The sequence below is a fragment of the Delphinus delphis genome, chromosome 3 (assembly GCF_949987515.2).
Source record: "Delphinus delphis chromosome 3, mDelDel1.2, whole genome shotgun sequence".
In the NCBI taxonomy this organism is placed as follows: domain Eukaryota; kingdom Metazoa; phylum Chordata; class Mammalia; order Artiodactyla; family Delphinidae; genus Delphinus; species Delphinus delphis.
In genome coordinates, this window is record NC_082685.1 from 33,745,572 (window position 1) to 33,764,110 (window position 18,539).

Consider the following 18,539-nt stretch of genomic DNA (forward strand, 5'->3'; position numbering starts at 1 on the left):
TTTACAGGCATACCTTAAAGTGTGATCTTCATTTTAAACCAAGTGACATGGAAGTTCAGAATATTATGTCACATGTTGTTCATTAACTATCTTTTTCAAGGGCTGAGGATCCAGGGATGGAAAATAATGCAGGAGAGGCGTACTGACTCAAAAAGTTGGGTTTATCATTTAGGTTCCAAAAAAACCCCCGTTTGGTTTCTGTAAAGGGGAGTGGAGCACACTGACGAAGAGATCAGGTGTTGGGTTCAGAGGGATGTGTATTGTGACTCCTCCAGATTCTGGCTCTGACGCCTGTCAAAGTCACCTAACCTTTGCAAGATTTTTTTCTTCATATGTGAAACAGGGTAATACCGCTGATTTCATCATGTAGGAATTAAGATGTGATGAAGTAATTGTAAAGCATTCTGCATAGGACATGCATTGGTGACTGGTGAAAGCAGCATTTGGTAAAGATGTCTGGATTAGGTTGATGGGGGCAGGGAGGACAGTACAGCATGGTGGGGGTGGACCATCGGAAGGAACCACCTGCTGACTTTTCAAGTCCAGAATCCATTAGTCTCCATCATATTTTAGGATGCTAGCTTTATAAAATTTCTGAGAAGGGACTTTACAGGACTTCTGTCTAACCCCCCATGTTATACGTAAGAAAACTGAAGCCCAATGAATTTAAGTGACTTGCAGTAACACCACTAGCACTATGAAATGAAAGCACTAAGCCTGGAGCAGCATTGTCCAACAGAAATACAGTGCAAACCACAGACATGATGTTAAGTCCTAGTAGCCACTCGTATATTCACATATACAGAACGTCTCAATTCACACTAGCAACATTGCAGGTATTCAGTACCCCGTGTGGCTGATGACCACTATATTGGACAGGACATCCAAAGCTAGTTCCTTAATTCTCAAGCTTATGCATTCTCTGGTACAAAACATGACCTTCTTATTATTATTCATATCAGAAATAATTGCCTTACAACATACATGGACCATCAACCATTATTTTTTATCTTGAAGAAAATGTCTCTTGTGGTCATGATGCATTTTAGAGAATTCTAGATAAACCTTTCCCAGAGACCTACCACTTCTAAAAGCTCTACCAGTAGCTTACCAATGAGTAATTTTTTTTTCCACACACACACACACACTGTATTTTATTTTTACAACAGATAAATCAGCTGACACCAAGCACTGTAAATGGATGACCACAACAAAAACAACGATTGCAATTACCAAACACAAAACACACCAATGAGTAATTTTAAAGGAGGACTTTTTTTTTAGACACAAGGTGCTAACTGCAATCATAGAGACATATTTTTCTGAGAACATGACTTTTGGCTAAAAGTTCTTTCAATACATTATTAGAGAAAATCAAATTGTTGGCCCATTTCCAGGAGATGCACAAGTTTTTACAGCATGCATTAGCTTCACTCCAGTCTTCATTGTATCTTGCATATTTTAGTTTCCCATTAGCACATTTACTACTTTTTAAAAATACTGTCATTTAAAAATTAAAGTTATACATACACCTGGTTTTAAGAATAAAAAATTAGAATTATTTTAAAGACAGCCATTATATCTTTTAACTCTATTTCCTGATTCACCTTCGCCCCAATCCTCCAGAGACAAATACTTCAAACTCTTCCAGTTACTTCTTCACAATTGTAAATAACACTTTTGTTTTCTATCTTGACTTTCCAGTTTTAGGCACTTTTATGGCAACTTTTGTGCTATGAAAGATAAAGATACAGCTCCCTCTCCCCCCTCCCCCCATCGTTCTCCCCCCTTACAAATGTAATCACTCTCCTGACCCCTCTCCCACCCAAAACAGTTATATCATAATTCTGGTTAGAGAGTTCAGTGTTTGTTTGGCAATATGATTGTTGTCTGTAAATATTATTCATGCCTTAGTCATGAAGTATACAGTAATTGTTCTTCTTTTCTTACAAAGTCTTTTCTGCTGGAGTTAACAATCTTGTTTTGTTGTTTTATTTGGATTTTCATTTATGTATCCAACCCCAAACTCTCTTACCTGAGAAGTGCAGTTTGAGCTTTTGCCTGCAAGATGAGTACATGAAAATTAGTTGATGGAGGGGTGGAAAGAGGAAAAGCATCTATTAAGAGGGAAGAATATGCGCAGAGGCCCTGTGGCTATGGGACAATATGGTAAAAGCGAAACCATGAGGTGGTCAGGGTGAGTAGAATTTAGAGATTAAGGGAGAGAGATGAAATAAACTGCTGGAGAGGCAGGAAGGGCTAGGCCATGCACAGTGTATAGGCACTATTAATGCTTTGGTCTTGATCTTAATTACACTTAAGCATTACACTTAATTACACTTAATTACACTTAAGCATACACTTAAGAAATCCACTTAAGCATTTCCAGCAGGAAAGTGAGATGGCCAGAATTACACTCTTTACTCCATTCTGTGCATTCCTTCATTTTTTTTTTTTTTTTTTTTGCGGTACGAGGGCCTCTCACTGTTGTGGCTTCTCCCGTTGCGGAGCACAGACTCCGGACACGCAGGCTCAGCGGCCACGGCTCACGGGCCCAGCCGCTCCGCGGCACGTGGGATCTTCCCAGACCGGGGCACGAACCCGTGTCCCCTGCATCGGCAGGCAGACTCTCAACCACTGTGCCACCAGGGAAGCCCCCATTCCTTCATTTTTTTATAATGACATTATACTTTGATTAAGTTAGGATCTTTTCTGTTGTTTGCAATCAATGAAGCTTAACTGATTCCGCAGCTCTCTCGATTTGCATTCTGTTGTCAACACTCAGTTGGACTGGATTTCATTACACTGGGTCCTGTTTTATTCTGTTGCCTGAGTATTGCCTAAAGCTACAAATACACCATTCAAAAGATTCTTTTGTATTTGTAGCATATAGTTGTTTTTGGTTCCCTTTAATAGCTGTTGTTGAATTCAAATCCATTCACAGCTGTCATTTTTCAGGTACAGTTCTCAGGTTAAACCTCTTTTTAGTCAAGTCTTTTACTGTGTCAAAAAGAACTTTAATTTGTTTCTGGCATGTTATCTCTTTTAAGTCCTAAGAACTCCAGGCATGACCATTGTCACCGCACGATTCAGCTGCATTTGTTGTCTTGTTTTCATTTGTTAATAAATTTTAATTTATTTATAAAAGGGGCAAAAATTCATGATGCATGAGTATCACATTTTTTCCTTTCCCCTTACCTGAACCTGAAGATTTCGTGCCTGCCCACGGCTACCTCCTCTCCTTTTATCTATTGTGCTGATCAGACCAGTCAGTGAACCAGGGATGGGGAGGGAGTTGTTTCAGAAAGAGCTAAGAGGTATTGCGAAGTGCAAAAATGCCCACCCAAAATGCTAGTACAAAAGAGAATTCAGGAGAGGAACAAGAAAACAGAAGTGTCTGTGATGATAGGAATGTTGGGTAATTACAACATTTTTTTTTCCAGAAAATGAAGAATGAAGAATGAGGAGAACAATTTGGGGCAGTTACCATGAAAGTTGGGGGTGGAGAGAAATGTGAGAAGAATTTTAAGATGTGGTGCAGTAGGTTTATTTTAAAAAATAACTTGAAGAATCAGAATCAGAATTACTTTTTTTCTTCTTTGAATGTTGTGAGACTGGGTCATATAGACCCTCACTTATATTTGAGTAGTAGTAGATTTGTAGTAAGATTGGGAAACAGCAGATGGAGCTCCAAGTTATTTTTTTGATAAATCACGCTAGTGGCAGAGTTCTTTGCTAGTATGAAGAAATAGGCTCTGGGCATCGTCTGGAAGGAGAGGGCAGTATCAAAAACTACTTTTTATGCATAAAAACATCATGGGAATATGATTTTTGAGAGGGTATCTTAAGGGATTAAGGAACCAGGGAGATGGGGAGAGGGTCAAGCAACATGATGAAAGGGCCAGGACTCCAGTGCAAAATATGGCCATTGCAAAATTTCCAGTGGTGAAGATGGCTGGGAGAAATTCAAGAACAGTGATGTGTAATGTTAGATTTATAACTGTTTGCTCTGCCATGACGGAACCCTCCGTTGTTATGTCCAACACGACCCTGTGGGAGACATACTTAGGGAGATATTCAGTTAACATTGGACAGAGAAAAAAATAGCTATAGGAAGCTAGAATGAGTAAGAATAAGGCTTCTGTAGGATCTCGAAATAAGAATAAGTAGTAATATGAGAATATAATTACCTATAATCTGTAAAAGCATTGGGAAGAGCATTATGGATTGGGGGTAGGAGTAATGGAAGCATGACCCTATAAATTGGAAGCAGACACGTAGATTACGAGAATACCATAGCTTTTCTCCCATCATCGACAATGGTTGTTTCTTTGGATGGTTTTCATTTTTTTTTGACTGATGTGAAAATCCTCCACAGTCAGCTACTGAAGAAAGAATTTGCAAAAGCATCCTTTCTGTCCAGAACGAAGTGATAATTGAGTTCAAACAACAACAATAAAAAACTTTGTTGCTCTTCTAACAGCAAAGTTGGCAAATCACAAGACATTTAATTTTATGGGGCTAGATGGGCTCCTGGGAAACCCAAGACTAAATACCTTGAACAATTTGTTAAGGGTTCTGCACTCTAAATGGCCTCTAGATCAGCACAGCTGCGGGCAATTTGCAGGAGACTGGCAATGTGGTGTGTGGACCCAGTGGCAGGGAATGCTAATCTGAGACTATCCCCTCCAACAGCTTTTGCCATTCATCATTTTCACATCCAGATGGCTCCCATTGTCTTTCTAGTCCTCTTTTTGTGCAAAGTGGCTGCTCTTAAATCATGGTATATTAGTCTTGGAAGCAATTTTATTATTCATCTAGGAGTCCAATTACAACTCTTTGTAGAGGAGGAATTGGAAACCCAAAGAGGGGAAATATCACGGTTAGATCTACCCAGTTACTTCATGTCACAGCTGAGACAAGAACATTTATCTCTTGGATCTCAGCCCGGTGCTCATTCCAGTTCACCAGGATCTCATAACTTTGGTGAAAACATGTAGCACAGGATTTGGAGTCAGATGATCTCAAGTCCAGATCTCATCTCTGTTATATAATGTGACCTGGGAATGTTAACCCTGTTTTCTCATGTGTAAGATGAGGATGATAATGGAACCTCCATCACAGGCCGTCATGACAACAAATGGATACTGATATTTAAAGTGCTTATTATGGTGTCTGGTCCATAGTAAATGCTCAGTTAGCTTTTATCATTATGGCTCCAAGTCTTTTCACATTAAAGCATGAAGAATTGGTTCTTTTTAGGAAGGAAGGCGGAAGAGTTTTTTGCTCATGAGCTTCTGGCCAGGCATACGTATTAATAATATAGTTCAGTTCAGTGATCAAGGCTTGCCAACATGATGGTTGAAAATGTCTTTCAATAGGGAACATTTTGCTAGACAGTACGGAGAATGAAAATTTTAAGTTCTTAAATACTGTGCTCCCTGTTGGTATCTGGCAACCATTGGTAATTCATTGGTAATGATCATTAGTTGACCTTGTCAGCAACTTGGGGTACCAAATATAAAGAGACTCTCTGAATTCATGGTATTCTGCATATTTAAGGAACTGTTTGATTTTTCAAGATTATAGAAATGGCTTCAAAATAAAACAATACAATCTTTCTCTGAGTTAAAAACTTGAAATCTTGTAAGGTGATCAGCATCTGGAAGATACTGGAAAAAATATACACTTGGAAAAAATTACCAAGAAAACAATAGTGTTTGACGTACTGACATTTATTTACTCTATATTGAACAGTCTTTCCCATGAGTCATAACATCTTTACCATTAGTTATAAAGTTCAATTTCTATGACATCAAAAGCCTCCGCAGACTAATTGCAGAGGAATTACATGAGGGCGAAAGTTTTAAGATTCAAATTCCTTTGGTTCTACCCTAGAGGTTTTGGTTCAGAAGGTCTAAGGCAGGGCTCAGGAATCTGCATACCTAAAATCTCTCTAGATGATTCTTGGGCACCTAAAAATTGAAAACCACTGGCCTAAGGGAAGTACTACTTTGGGATTCTGTTGTTTCAAACAAAAATATCCCATGTCTTAAGAAAACCTAACATACTCAAATCTTAGAATTAAAATGACTAGGTAGGACCCGGCGGTCCAGTGGTTAAGACTCCTCACTTTCACTGCCGAGGGTCCAGGTTCACTCCCTGGTTGGGGAACTAAGATCCCACAAGCGGTGCGGTGCAGTCAAAAGTAAAAATAAAATAAAATAAAATAAAATAAAAATGACTAGGTAATGCTTATATGCATCTCTCAAGGATTTCTTGCTCTATAAAACGATTTATGTTTTGTTTTTATAATAGTGAGTTTTTGCACATGTGATTTTCTTTGTACAAATTTGATTAATGCTAACCTCCCCTCCCCAAAACAACAATAAACATCCAAACAAGCAATAAATGTCAAGAATCAGCTCAAATCTGACCTTACCTATGAAGTCTTCTTCTGAGTTTAGATGGTCCTTGATATCTAAGTCACTCACCATCCTGCTTTGTAATACAAGGCATTTTCACATGTATATAGCTTGTCTCCTTAATTATATTTTGAATACTTTTAAGACAAGGACTGTGAGTACATTTGCTTGTGATCCTTGCATTGTTCCCTTCTTTCCTTCTTGCTTGCCGTTATTCATTTATTCATCAAAATTTATCAGATGTCTGCTGTTAGTCAGGTTCTGTAATAAGTTCCAGGGTGGAGGGAAATCCAATGGCACTAAGATGAGGGTATGGACTATATCAGGTGTTGGCAAACTACAGTTCACTGGCCAAATCTAGCCAGCTCCTTTTTTTTGTAAGTAAAGTTTTATTGGAATACAGCCATACCCATTCATTTAGGTATTGTCTGTAATAGCTGCTTTTTTGCTACAGTGGCAGAACTGAGTAGTTGCTGTAGAGACTATATGGTCTGAAAAGCCTAAAATGTTTACTGTAGTCAGCTCTTCATATCCATGGGTTCTGCATTCATGAATTCAACCAACCACAGATTGAAAATATTTTTTAAAAAAATTCCAGAAAGTTCCAAAAAGCAAAACTTGAATTTGCTGCATACTGGCAACTATTTACATAGCATTTACATTGTATTAGGTATTATAAGTAATCTAGAGATGATTTAAAGTATTTGGGAGGATGTGTGTAGGTTATTTACAAATACTACACCATTTTATGTAAGGGACTTGAGCATAAGCAGATTTTGGTATTGCAGAGCTTCCTGGAATCAATCCCCCATGGATACCAAGGGACAACTGTATTTGTCCCTTTACAGAAAGTTTGCTGACTCCTGGATTATATGATTGCTAAGGTCCTGCCCAGTTCACAGCACTCCACTGATGAATGCTATGAGCTGGAAGTGCAGCGTCCTGTCAGGGGCTGATGGGTATCTCAGGAGGCAATATTTAATCTGAGACCTGGAGGATTTGTAAGAGTTAAGTAAGGCAGGCCAAGAATAGGGGAAGGGCATTCCAAGTTTTATGAGTTTTATGAGATTTTATTTCCCCCCAAAAATGTTGTGGCCCAATAGAAGGGGAAAATAAAAACATATAAAGACTACCAATATTTATTGTTATTATATAGGAAATATGATGAAATGATTATGTTCTGAATCAGTGGTCTTATGACTTTTTTTCAGCTAACTAAGCATGTGGAATTAGATGCCATTTAACCTTTTAGAGCAGGGATCAGCACACTTTTATCTTAATGGGAAAATAGTAAATATTTTAAGCTTTGCCAGCCATACAATCTCTGCCACAACCATTCATTTCTGTTATTGTAGCATGGAAGCAGCTATAAGCAATATGTAAATGAATGAGCATTGGCTATGTTTCAATAAAACTTTATTTATGAATAGTGAAATTTGAATTTCATATTATTTTCATGTGTTGTGAAATATATATTATTCTTCTTTGATTGTTTTTCAATGAATTAAAAGCGTAAAAACCATTCTTAGCTCGTGGGCCATACCAAAACAGGTGGTGGGATGAATTTACCTGGTGGGTCATAATTTGCAGACCCCTGTTTTGGTATGACATTCTTTGCTGGTAAAATGGGAGGATATTTTCTCTACCAACCACCTAGGGTGGTGATGAGTGAGAGGCATTTATTCTTTGAAGTTCTTTGCATAGGGCAACATGTTCAGATGTGATATACTGTCATTGTATATTCACAAAAATTATCGAATTATCCACAGTTGCAGGATGCACAGTTTTCCTGAGAGTTGATGAGAAATTTATCTTTTTCATGAATAATTTTTGCTGAAGGAAGGGAAAATTTGAATATATTTTACATAAGTAATAGTACAAGTATGATTCTTTTATTCCTAGTATTCCTAGAACACTGGTTGTAAGTTATTTTTCTAAGCAGAGAAGGGTTTGAGCTAATTACAACAACTCAGATATCTTATTGTACTTTATTTTTCCTCTTCTCATTGAACTTAACGTTTTTTGTTTTATGTAGATGGTTTGTTGGAGAGACTGGACTTGAGAAGGTACAATCAGGAACCAGCTTCATTATTTTCCAAGCACTGCCTTCAACTAGACTCTTTGGATCACCTTCCCCAGTTGAGAGGATTTCTTCGCCAAATCTCAGACACTTTCAGGTATTTGAACAGTCTCATTATCAGATATTATGAATTTGTGTGCAACCCAAATCGAAATGTTAATCACTCATCTAAGTCAGGGTTTCTGTCTAAGCAACCTCTTCCCTGCAGGCCTGACCGCTGAATCCCTAGTCTACCACTGGGAAAGGGCAACATAGTTCATTCTTTGGTTGTGCTTGCTCCACCTGGTCCTTCCATTCACTCTGCTGCTTATGGCTCTTCTAGAGTTGAGCACAGAGCGTGTACGAGTGTATGTGGATGTGTGTGTGTGTGTGTGCACACGTGCACGCACGCGCTGAACTTACAGAGAAAGGGCCAAGTGTTACTTCTCTGATGCTGGTCAATTTGATTGCTGGTGCTTTGTTTCATGACAAGGGTAACCTGCTGGCTCTTCCTACCATGAGGCATTTGTAAGGACTCTTTGGACACCCCATGAGGAACAAGTGCTGCCCTCTTAGGATACTGACATCCCCTTGACTTCTGCCCACTGGCAGTGCGCTCCTGGTGTTCCCTTTGTCGTGAAGCAGGAGTTCTCTCAAGATGGCTCTGGCTCACCTACCATTCTGTGTGCCCACCTGCCCTTCCCACCCCAACACTCTGGATTTATTTCCCCCCAATCTCCCTGAAGGATTCTCCTGCTGACCCTTCGCGGAGCTTGAGGAGAGAGAGGGCGTATGTTTCAGAGCACTCTGTTTCCACAAACACCCTTCAAAATATACTCTCTCTTCCTTATTGAATCTCTGGGCTTCTTTTATCCTGGGTGGGGTTACGTGATGACCTAAGGACTCCTACTGGACTGGATAGCAATTCCTTCAGAGGTGTGCAATGTATGGGCATTAATTGACCGTGATTGTCATTAGGGTTCCAGGAGACAAGAAACGTCCCATGTAAATTGCTGTTTCATTTATATATGCCTATTTGTCTCCCCTGTTGTATTTCCCCTTACTGTATTCATAAGCTACTTGAGGGCAAGATTTCTTTGCATTTTCCCCAGTTTTAATACTCATTCAATGGATCATTGAATTTCCTCCTAATTACTAAGTAAATGGGGATTGAAGTCAGTGGGCTGATTCATTCATTCAGTATTGAATGCCTACCATATGCCAAGTTCTGTAATAAGTGCTGGGGATATAGTAGACCAAAAAGACATAATCCATGACTTCAAGACTTTATTTTAGTGGAGGGGATATATATTAAACAATCACAGGACTATACAATTAATTTCAAATTTTGATGTGTGCTGTGAAATAGTGCAGAGTCCTGCCAGGGAGTATAAATGGGAACTTAATTTAAATTGGGGTGATGGGTATCTCAGGATGTGGTATTAATTTGAGAACTGGAGGATTTGTAAGAATTAAGGCAGGCCAGGAATGGGGGAAAAGCATTCCAAGCAAGAGAAATAGCGTGTGTATAGACCCTACTGCAGGGAAAAGCTTGGCGTTTTAGAGGATGCTTTGAAGGATGTAAAAGAAGGTGAGTGTAGCAGATTGTGAATTGGGGGGAAAGAGTGGGGTAAGGTGAGGATAGAGAAGTAGTCCGGAGTTTGACCATACAAGGAACACAGGCCATGAGAAAGGATTTGGATTTTATCTTAAGAGCAGTGGGAAGCTTTTGAAGAGTTTAAAGCATCCCATTTGCATGCCTAGGTGGTTCATATTCAATAACTTTTTGGCATAAGGAATATAGTTAATAAATACAGGAAAGGTGCCTTACCAACAGAGGTCAATGCCTGTTTTAGCCTTATACATGTCCTGCAAATCCTACTGCATTCAATGAAGACATTCTTCAAAAAACACATCGTGTTCCCTGCTAGTCTGAGACTGCATTTGATTATACAGATGGAGTTGTGTTCAAAGGACATTCCATTGCTCTGCGGAAACATTTTGGAGCAATCCTGCAGATTTCAGATAACCTAATGGTGAGAATTCTGTTCTTTCAGTGGGAAACCATAGCAACATGCCACTTAGAAGGCACACTATATAATCTATCTGTTCTTCAGTTAGTATTTTGCAGTCCAGAAATAGTCATCATTGCCTAATGTGAGTATGCAAAAGGTCACGCAAATATAAGCCCCAATGACAGTGCAGTTCTCCCTCTAACCACAGGGTGGTGGTGGGGAACTGCACCTTCTCTGGGAGATGCACTATCAGGCACATGGGGGGCCAGGAAGGAGAAAGGAATTTGGGCTAATAGCTCTGTGTTTCAGCACAAATTGTAAGTTGATCCTCAATCTCTAAGTACAAAGAACGGGGCTATGATCAATAGATCTGGATCTTTATCCAAAACCTCATATACAGACAGACCCAGTACCCCTGGGTGCAATTCTTGTTAAACTGCAAGATTTATGGTTCAGAGATTTTATGTCCCAGCACCTTTTGTGATTTCAAACACACTCCCTATCTTGCCTTACGTGCAAAATAATCATCTATAAATTCTCCAATAACTACATAAAGAATTGAGAAACTTAGAGAGCCAAAGCTACCAGCTTGGTATCCATCAATGTGTAATGGTTAAAAGGATCTTTGCTAAAAAACAGGTAGAAATGGTAAGATCTTTAGGGATGGGGATTCAAGATAGTTGGTCACAGTATTACTTCAGTTAGTATTTGGTCAGTGAAAAATGGTGAAACTCTATGGAAAGAAAAGAGAAAAGCAAAAGGAAAAGAATCTCCTGGGGTCTTCTACACTGCTGGTAAGACGTATGGATATGTTTTGTTTTGATGAGAATCACGTCTTAAGATGCCATTTTCTTCTCCTATCTTCCTCCTATCTAGGATATTTCCCCCCTTTTCTTTCTCCCTGTGATCTCATTGGGTCTTGCATTGTTTTTTTTTTTTTCCGTACGCGGGCCTCTCACTGTTGTGGCCTATCCCGTTGCGGAACACAGGCTCCGGATGCGCAGGCTCAGCGGCCATGGCTCACGGGCCCAGCCGCTCCGCGGCATGTGGGATCCTCCCGGACCGGGGCACGAACCCGCGTCCCCTGCATCGGCAGGCGGACTCTCAACCACTGCGCCACCAGGGAAGCCCTGTCTTTTGAATTTTTAGTGCTTTGTGCTGGCACCATTTTGTGAAATGGCTCCCCAAGCAGCCCATCTGTAAGGGCTCCAGTGGGCTGTGTGCTCTATCCATCACCCTCTCCTTAATGCAAGCATTACAAAGATTGGTTGCTAAGAATATTTACTTTCCACCCTTGTTGACTCACATCCCCAGTGTGTCAGGGGCCCACCAAGAAGACCTTTAAAAGACATCGCACAATTACATGGGAATGATACCATGACAGAGGCCTAGGGGAACACAGTAATGCTACCCCAATGTAAAATGGGCATTTGCTTTAGGTCTGTACCTAAAGTATGGAGAGGGCGAAAAGAGAAGTCAGAGCTCCTGGAAATGATGCCCAGAGGTATTTAGTTTGATTCATTCATTCATCTCTCCCTTCATTCTTTCATTATTCAACGAATATTCCTTGAGTACCTACATGTCAGGTATTGTGCTAAGTATTGGGGATATAGCATAGAACTGAATAGACATAGTTCCTCCCTGAAGATAGTTCATGGTCTTGTTGGGCTGCATCCCGCGGGCCTGCAAGCCTTGTAATTGCTCAGCTGAGAGACTAAGGAAAGAGCCCAGAGACAGTGACAGAGACATCAGTTGTTTACTGTATAGGGAATCTTACAAGTCTGAAGCAAAGTCCTGGAGTGACAACCCACTGTATACAGCAGCTGGTGGACAGGACATGGCAACAGTCTTCGCTACTGGGGATGGGGGAAGGGGGGTGAGAAGGAGGCTACTAGTTATAGGGGGAATTGATGTCAGTTTGGCTTATCAGTTACCAGGGAAACCAGAAGCTGGGGCAGGGGGCAAGCATGTAGGGAGTTACTGATTAAGCCCTATAATAAAGAGGATTGGATAGTCATGTGAGTACGTGTAGGTTAAGCAGGGAATGTACAGAGAGCAAGAGGAATAGCTATCTTGAGTGGCCTGTCCATGCAGTCTGCTATGGTAAATAAATAAATGGGCAATTACTATACAGTGTGATAAGGACAATGCGCCTTGGCCCTGTGGATTTTATGTGAGTGAGAAATAAACTTCTGAGATTTTATGGTTGTTTGTCACTATGGCATAGCTTATCGTAACTAACAGACTGTATCTGCATAAGAGGAATTATACCTGCCTAAATCCTCTCTCAAGTCTTCTTTTCATGTTTTAGGAAGATATTCAGAGGCCAGGATTCATTCCTCAAATTGATCTCTATTTAGCCACCTTATTGTAGAAATTGGCCTTTCCTTGCCTCTGTCTCATCAAAAAAGGAAGCTCAGGTGGATATTCCTGCTGCTTACCTTATGTTTAATGGAATCCTCCTGTGATTTGGCTAAACTTGGCATCTGAAGAAATTTCATACCATCCATTCTCAGCAACCAAGAAGCAAGTTCTGTTTCTTCTCTGCTTCAGTGCTCCTGCCTGATGCTAAGACAGCTGAGTAATTTTTCCCTACTTATTGCTCTTCCAAAGCACAAAAGCTGTCTTCACTTTAACATTAATGAGTTATTCAGCTGATATAACTATTTCTAGCAAGTAAATTACCTACAGCTGCCTATCAACAAGGCTAGGGCAAGGTGATTACAAAAGAGAGGGATTTTATTTAAAATGAAATTGAGCTAGTTTCTTAAACCATACAGTCTGTCCCTTTTGGCCATCAACCAGAAGGGGACAGTATAAGAGCATGGTTTGCTCACGGCTCACTGCACCAAGTCTTTGAATAATCTGCATTTGAGAATGTTTTTTGTTAGAAATCACACCAAGTGCTTTGTGAAATTATTTTTGCATATATTTCCAGGGCTGAGAAATTCCAGAGCATTAAAAAAAAACCCTCCAACATATACTAGAGATGTTTAATGGCCTTGGTTTAAACTCCAGGAGACCGAGGTGGAAATTTTCTAGCAAAGGTCGGTTAAAAGGTTGACTGGAGGAAGAACAGGCAAATGACTTTAAGCCCAAAGTGTCCTTGTTCAGCTTCTACTCTTGGTGGAGTGGTTATTGGAGGGTTGAAAACTTCTCTTTGTAGAATTTGGCTTTCTCATATTCTCCCTCTGACTGAAGGCAGCTAACACTCAGCAGTCCTTTAAAAAGGGTTCCTAAATCAGCACTAATTTTGCATATTCAAGAGCACCAACCACTAGTTATTTCGGAATAGGAATGTTGGATCTGACAGGTGTGGAGGGAAGAATAGTGGATTCTGAGTTTGCCAATGAGAGGCTGAGTGTCATCTCATCTCTCCACACTTCAGTTATCTTCCCTCTTAAATGAGGGGCCCCGGATAAAAAAATCTCTGGAGTTTGTTCTATGTTTGAACATCTATGATTCTACAGTCAAGCGGGATTATTCTACTACTACTGTCACTATTACAGCTATTATAGATGTCACTGATTGAATGATTAATATATACCGGGCATTGTGTTAACATTTCACATTCATTATCTTTAATTTTGAAGCAATACTATGAGATAGATATTATCAAGTTTGTTAAATAGGTGTGAAAGTTGAGGACCAGAGAAGTTACAGGAATTGTTGAAGGTCCCAAAGCTAGCAAGTGGTGAAGACATGAACCAAAATCCAAATATTTTGACTCCCAAGTTCCTACTCTTAACCACTGCCACGTATTTCTTTCTTTCTTTTTTTTTTTTAATTTCCAGCACTTGGGTCCTTACATTATTAGTTTTTAACATTCATAGGCGTGGTGCCAGGCTACAATGATTGACCTCTCTTTGGCCCCTAGCCTTTGCTTCTCTGTTCTTTCCATTTTCCATGTCTTACAATGCCCTCTTCCTGGCTATCCAAATATTACTCAGCCTTCAAGTTCTAGTTTATGCCTGCTCTCTTGCCTGACCACTCTCTCCCATACTAATCTGATTTTCTTCTGGGATTTTATTGCATTTATAATCCATTCCGTGTAATTCAGACTCAACTCGATATTGTCTCTTATTTTGCTCTGTTTTAAATAAGTTAGTCTTGTCAACATTAACTACAGTGCAAGGCTCTTGAGGATGAAGAACACATCTTAGTCTTTTTAATCTTCTGCTATAAAGCGCACGGGAAGGGTTGCATAACAAGTTGAGGATCAATACTTTCTTCTTGTTTGCTAGAGACAGACCTTAGGCAAAAATGATCCCTTTGCTTCTAAAAATTACGATGTTCTCTGAGAAAAATTGTTTTCTAGTCTTGCTTTAAAAAAACCCTATGAAATTGCAAACCTTCCTGGCCAATATAGTCAAGTATTTCACAAGTTTAAAAGTCAGAAATTATTATTGTTATCATTATCATTAACATTATACAAATAGTTAACATGTATAGGTTACTTGCTACATTCCTTGCATTGATCTGATGTTTTACATGGAAATTTTATACTTACAACAGCACTATGAGGTGGGTAAGTATTCCCCACTTCACAGAGTACAACAGGTTTAGAGAGATTGAGTAATTCATATAAGGTCTCACAGAGCTGGTAAGTGGTAGATCGGCTACAACCTTTTTTAAAAAAAAAATTTGGTGTGGCTTTCCTAGATCTAGGCTACTTGTACCGTGTAGTAAATTAGACTATTTCTACAAAGGATGGTGCATGGCTGTTTTTTATCCACCTGTTCCACTCTGTTTAGAAAGCTGCCTAGGATTTCGTTCATCTGATTATTTAAAAATTCCTATATTAGATTTTGCCTCTCTATCCTGGTGTTCAGTGGTAATTCACGTTTCCAAATTATGGTGGGCTGAATTATGGTCCCCCAAAGATGTTTACCTCCCAGTCCCCAGAACCCATGAATGTCACCAATATTGCAAAGAAATTTTGGACATGTGATTAATTTAAGGGTCTTGAGATGGGAAGATTATCTTGGATTATCCTGTGGACCCTAAAGGTAATCACCATGGTCTTTATAAGAGGGAGGCAAGAAGATCAGAGGTGGAAGAAGGCTATGTGACAATGGAGCAGATATTGAAGCGATGACACCAGGAGCCAAGGAATGTTGCAGCCTTTAGAATCTGGAAGAGACAAGGAGCACATTCTCCCCTGGAGCCTCTAGAAGAAACAAGTTTCCCAACACCTTGATATTTGTCTCTTAAAACTCATTTTGACTTCTGACCTCTAAACTGTAAGAGAATACATTTTTGTTGTTTTAAGTGTGTGGTAATTTGTTATGACAGCCATAGGGGACGAATACACTAATACAGAGTTCTATAAATATGCCCATTTTCAGAGGCTGAGAGTCAAGACTGAGTCCAATTGCTCATACTAAACCCTTACTCTCCCCTTTGAGCCAGAAGAGATGAATCCATCTGAAAGTTTTGAATTAATAAGGGCCAGCCCTAAATGCTGTCTAGTGTCTGAGCAGTAGTAACTAGAGAGTACAAGAAAAATGTGCAACCAAACTCACACTCCACTAGGGTTTTTCTTTATTCTGCAAAGGAGGGAAAGACTGATGGAGCATGATTTCATAAGGTACCATGGAATGGGATGGGGGGGACTTAATGTTTAGGTGGTTTTATTGAGGCTGGCTTTTGTTTGTTTATTGTTTTCTTAATAGAATTCTTCCTGCTTGGATTTAGATGTCTGTTTTCAAGATACTAGCAATATTGCACCAATAGAACCACTACCAACAACAATTAAATGCTAGAAGATGCTGCCGTTTACAGCCTTAAACTGCCTGCTTTTTATTTTGTTTATAAGCAACGGAATGTAAATGTTTCTGACTCTGCTTTTAGGTACCAATATCATGCATTCCTTTAAACCAGGTGATAAACGTCCACCTGGGAGGCACCCTTGGTTTTGTAGGGAAATGAGTCATACTGAACTCCCTGAATTTGCCTGTGACAAGCAGAATCCACAGGTACTAGGAGTTTTGTTGAGAAGTTAGCAGAGCAAACCGTTGACGAAATGAACAAGTTCATGAAAGCATCTGGAAACCATTTAACACAATTATTAACAACAACTTTTTTTTTTTTTTTTTCCGGTATGCGGGCCTCTCACTGTTGTGGCCTCTCCCGTTGCGGAGCACAGGCTCCGGACGCGCAGGCTCAGCGGCCATGGCTCACGGGCCCAGCCGCTCCGCGGCATGTGGGATCTTCCCGGACCGGGGCACGAACACGTGTCCCCTGCAATGGCAGGCGGACTCTCAACCATTGCGCCACCGGGGAAACCCAACAACAAAGTTTTGACTTCAGGAACTCTGTTACCTGGTGTGTGACCTTGAACAATTCACTTAACTTCTCTGAGTCACACTTCCTTCATCTATGAAATGGGGATAATTATGGTTTCTCATGTACATAAAAATGTTACCAAAGAATCTAGCATAAAGGGTCTAGTCAAGACCTTTTCGGTTATAAGTAGCAGAAACACAATTCAGGTTTGTTAAGCAAAAGGAATATGTTTTACGTGACTAAAAATCAAGGCTAGACCTGGATTTGGCGCTGCTAGATTCCATAATTCAAAAATGTGATTATAAAGAGAGACTCATTTGTGAGATAGGTTCTTTCCTAGAAACATCTCTCTCTAAGCACTGGCTGAACGTTCCTGGGGAGCTCCTGCCTTGGCTTCTCTGTGCACCCTTGAACCCTAATTACTATAATCTGAGGGATGGACGTGCTCTAATTGGCCAGGCCTGGGTCTCATGCTGGTTCAAATGTCTTTTGTTTGCAAGAGACAGAGAGTTCATTTCAAACTATTAGAAACAATAAAGGAAATCTAATGGCCCATACAGATTTGATTTCAGGTGGGGTTCAATCTACAAACAATGTCAGGGATCAGATTTCTCCCCATCTCTTCACTCTGTATCCTATATTGTTGACTTCATTATCGGGCTCCGTACATGGCCCTGGCAAGTGGAGGTTCTCTCTTCACAGGATCAAAATGATTTTATTTCTCACACCGTGTGATTCAAGTTGAGAGTACTCTTTCAGTGCTCCCACACAATTTCTGACATTCATCCCCTCTCTTTTTTTAAAAAAAATTATTTTAGTTATTTATTATTTTTGGCTGCGTTGGGTCTTTGTTGCTGCGTGCGGGCTTTCTCTAGTTGCGGCAAGCGGCGGCCACTCTTCGTTGCGGTGTGTGGGCTTCTCATTGCAGTGGCTTCTCTTGCTGCGGAGCACTGGCTCTAGGCACGCGGGCTTCAGTAGTTATGGCTTGCAGGCTCTAGAGCGCACGCTCAGTAGTTGTGGCGCTCGGGCTTAGTTGCTCCGCGGCATGTGGGATCTTCCCGGACCAGGGATCGAACCTGTGTCCCCTGCATTGAAAGGCAAATTCTTAACCACTGTGCCACCAGGGAAGCCCCATCCCCTCTCTTAATGGCTGGCACTGGGTCACATGCCTCCTCCTATGGCCTGGAGGATGGAATGTATCAATTGCATTAAGCCAAAAGTAGCTTACTTATTCAGCTAGGACATGACTAAGAATGGGGAGATGCATATTCCATAAAGAATATCAGGGTAGTGTTGGTGAGAAAAGGGAGTTAAATGCTGGGAAGAAGTGTATCATGGTGGCACAAACTCAGTCCAGACTACTTGTAATGACTTTCTCACTTGTAAGACAGGTCCTGTTACTTGACAGAAGGTAAAGGGATGTGTATAGGATAGGCAAAAGCAAGAGGTATCCATGACATTCATATTAATATATGTTAGTTATTTTGTTAGGATATTATCATCCCATTCATGTTGTATAAACTGGGGTCCTGAAAGATGAAGTGACATCCATAAAGTAGCAGAGGTAATAAGTAGCTGAGCTGATACCAATATATTCAGAAATATATTCTTTGTGAAAAGCAGTTATGCGAAGTAGTTACAAGGGCCTACTATTCAGTCCAAGTGCTACATCACGTCAAGGAAAAAAATGCCCAAGCATAGACCTAAGGGGGCAGAGAAATGGAAGTACTGAGGATGAGAAAAAAAGACTTT

General features: G+C 40.2%; 1 long non-coding RNA gene across 2 annotated transcripts in view; it reads left to right on the forward strand.

The window, feature by feature from the left end:
• The window catches only part of LOC138414021 (uncharacterized), a 297,137-nt gene that overhangs the window by 46,383 nt on the left and 232,215 nt on the right, over positions 1 to 18,539 (forward strand). For both annotated transcript variants that reach the window (XR_011246388.1, XR_011246387.1), the window contains exon 2: positions 8,461 to 8,602. This is a non-coding gene — a long non-coding RNA (uncharacterized lncRNA). The remainder of the gene's footprint in view (positions 1 to 8,460; positions 8,603 to 18,539) is intronic.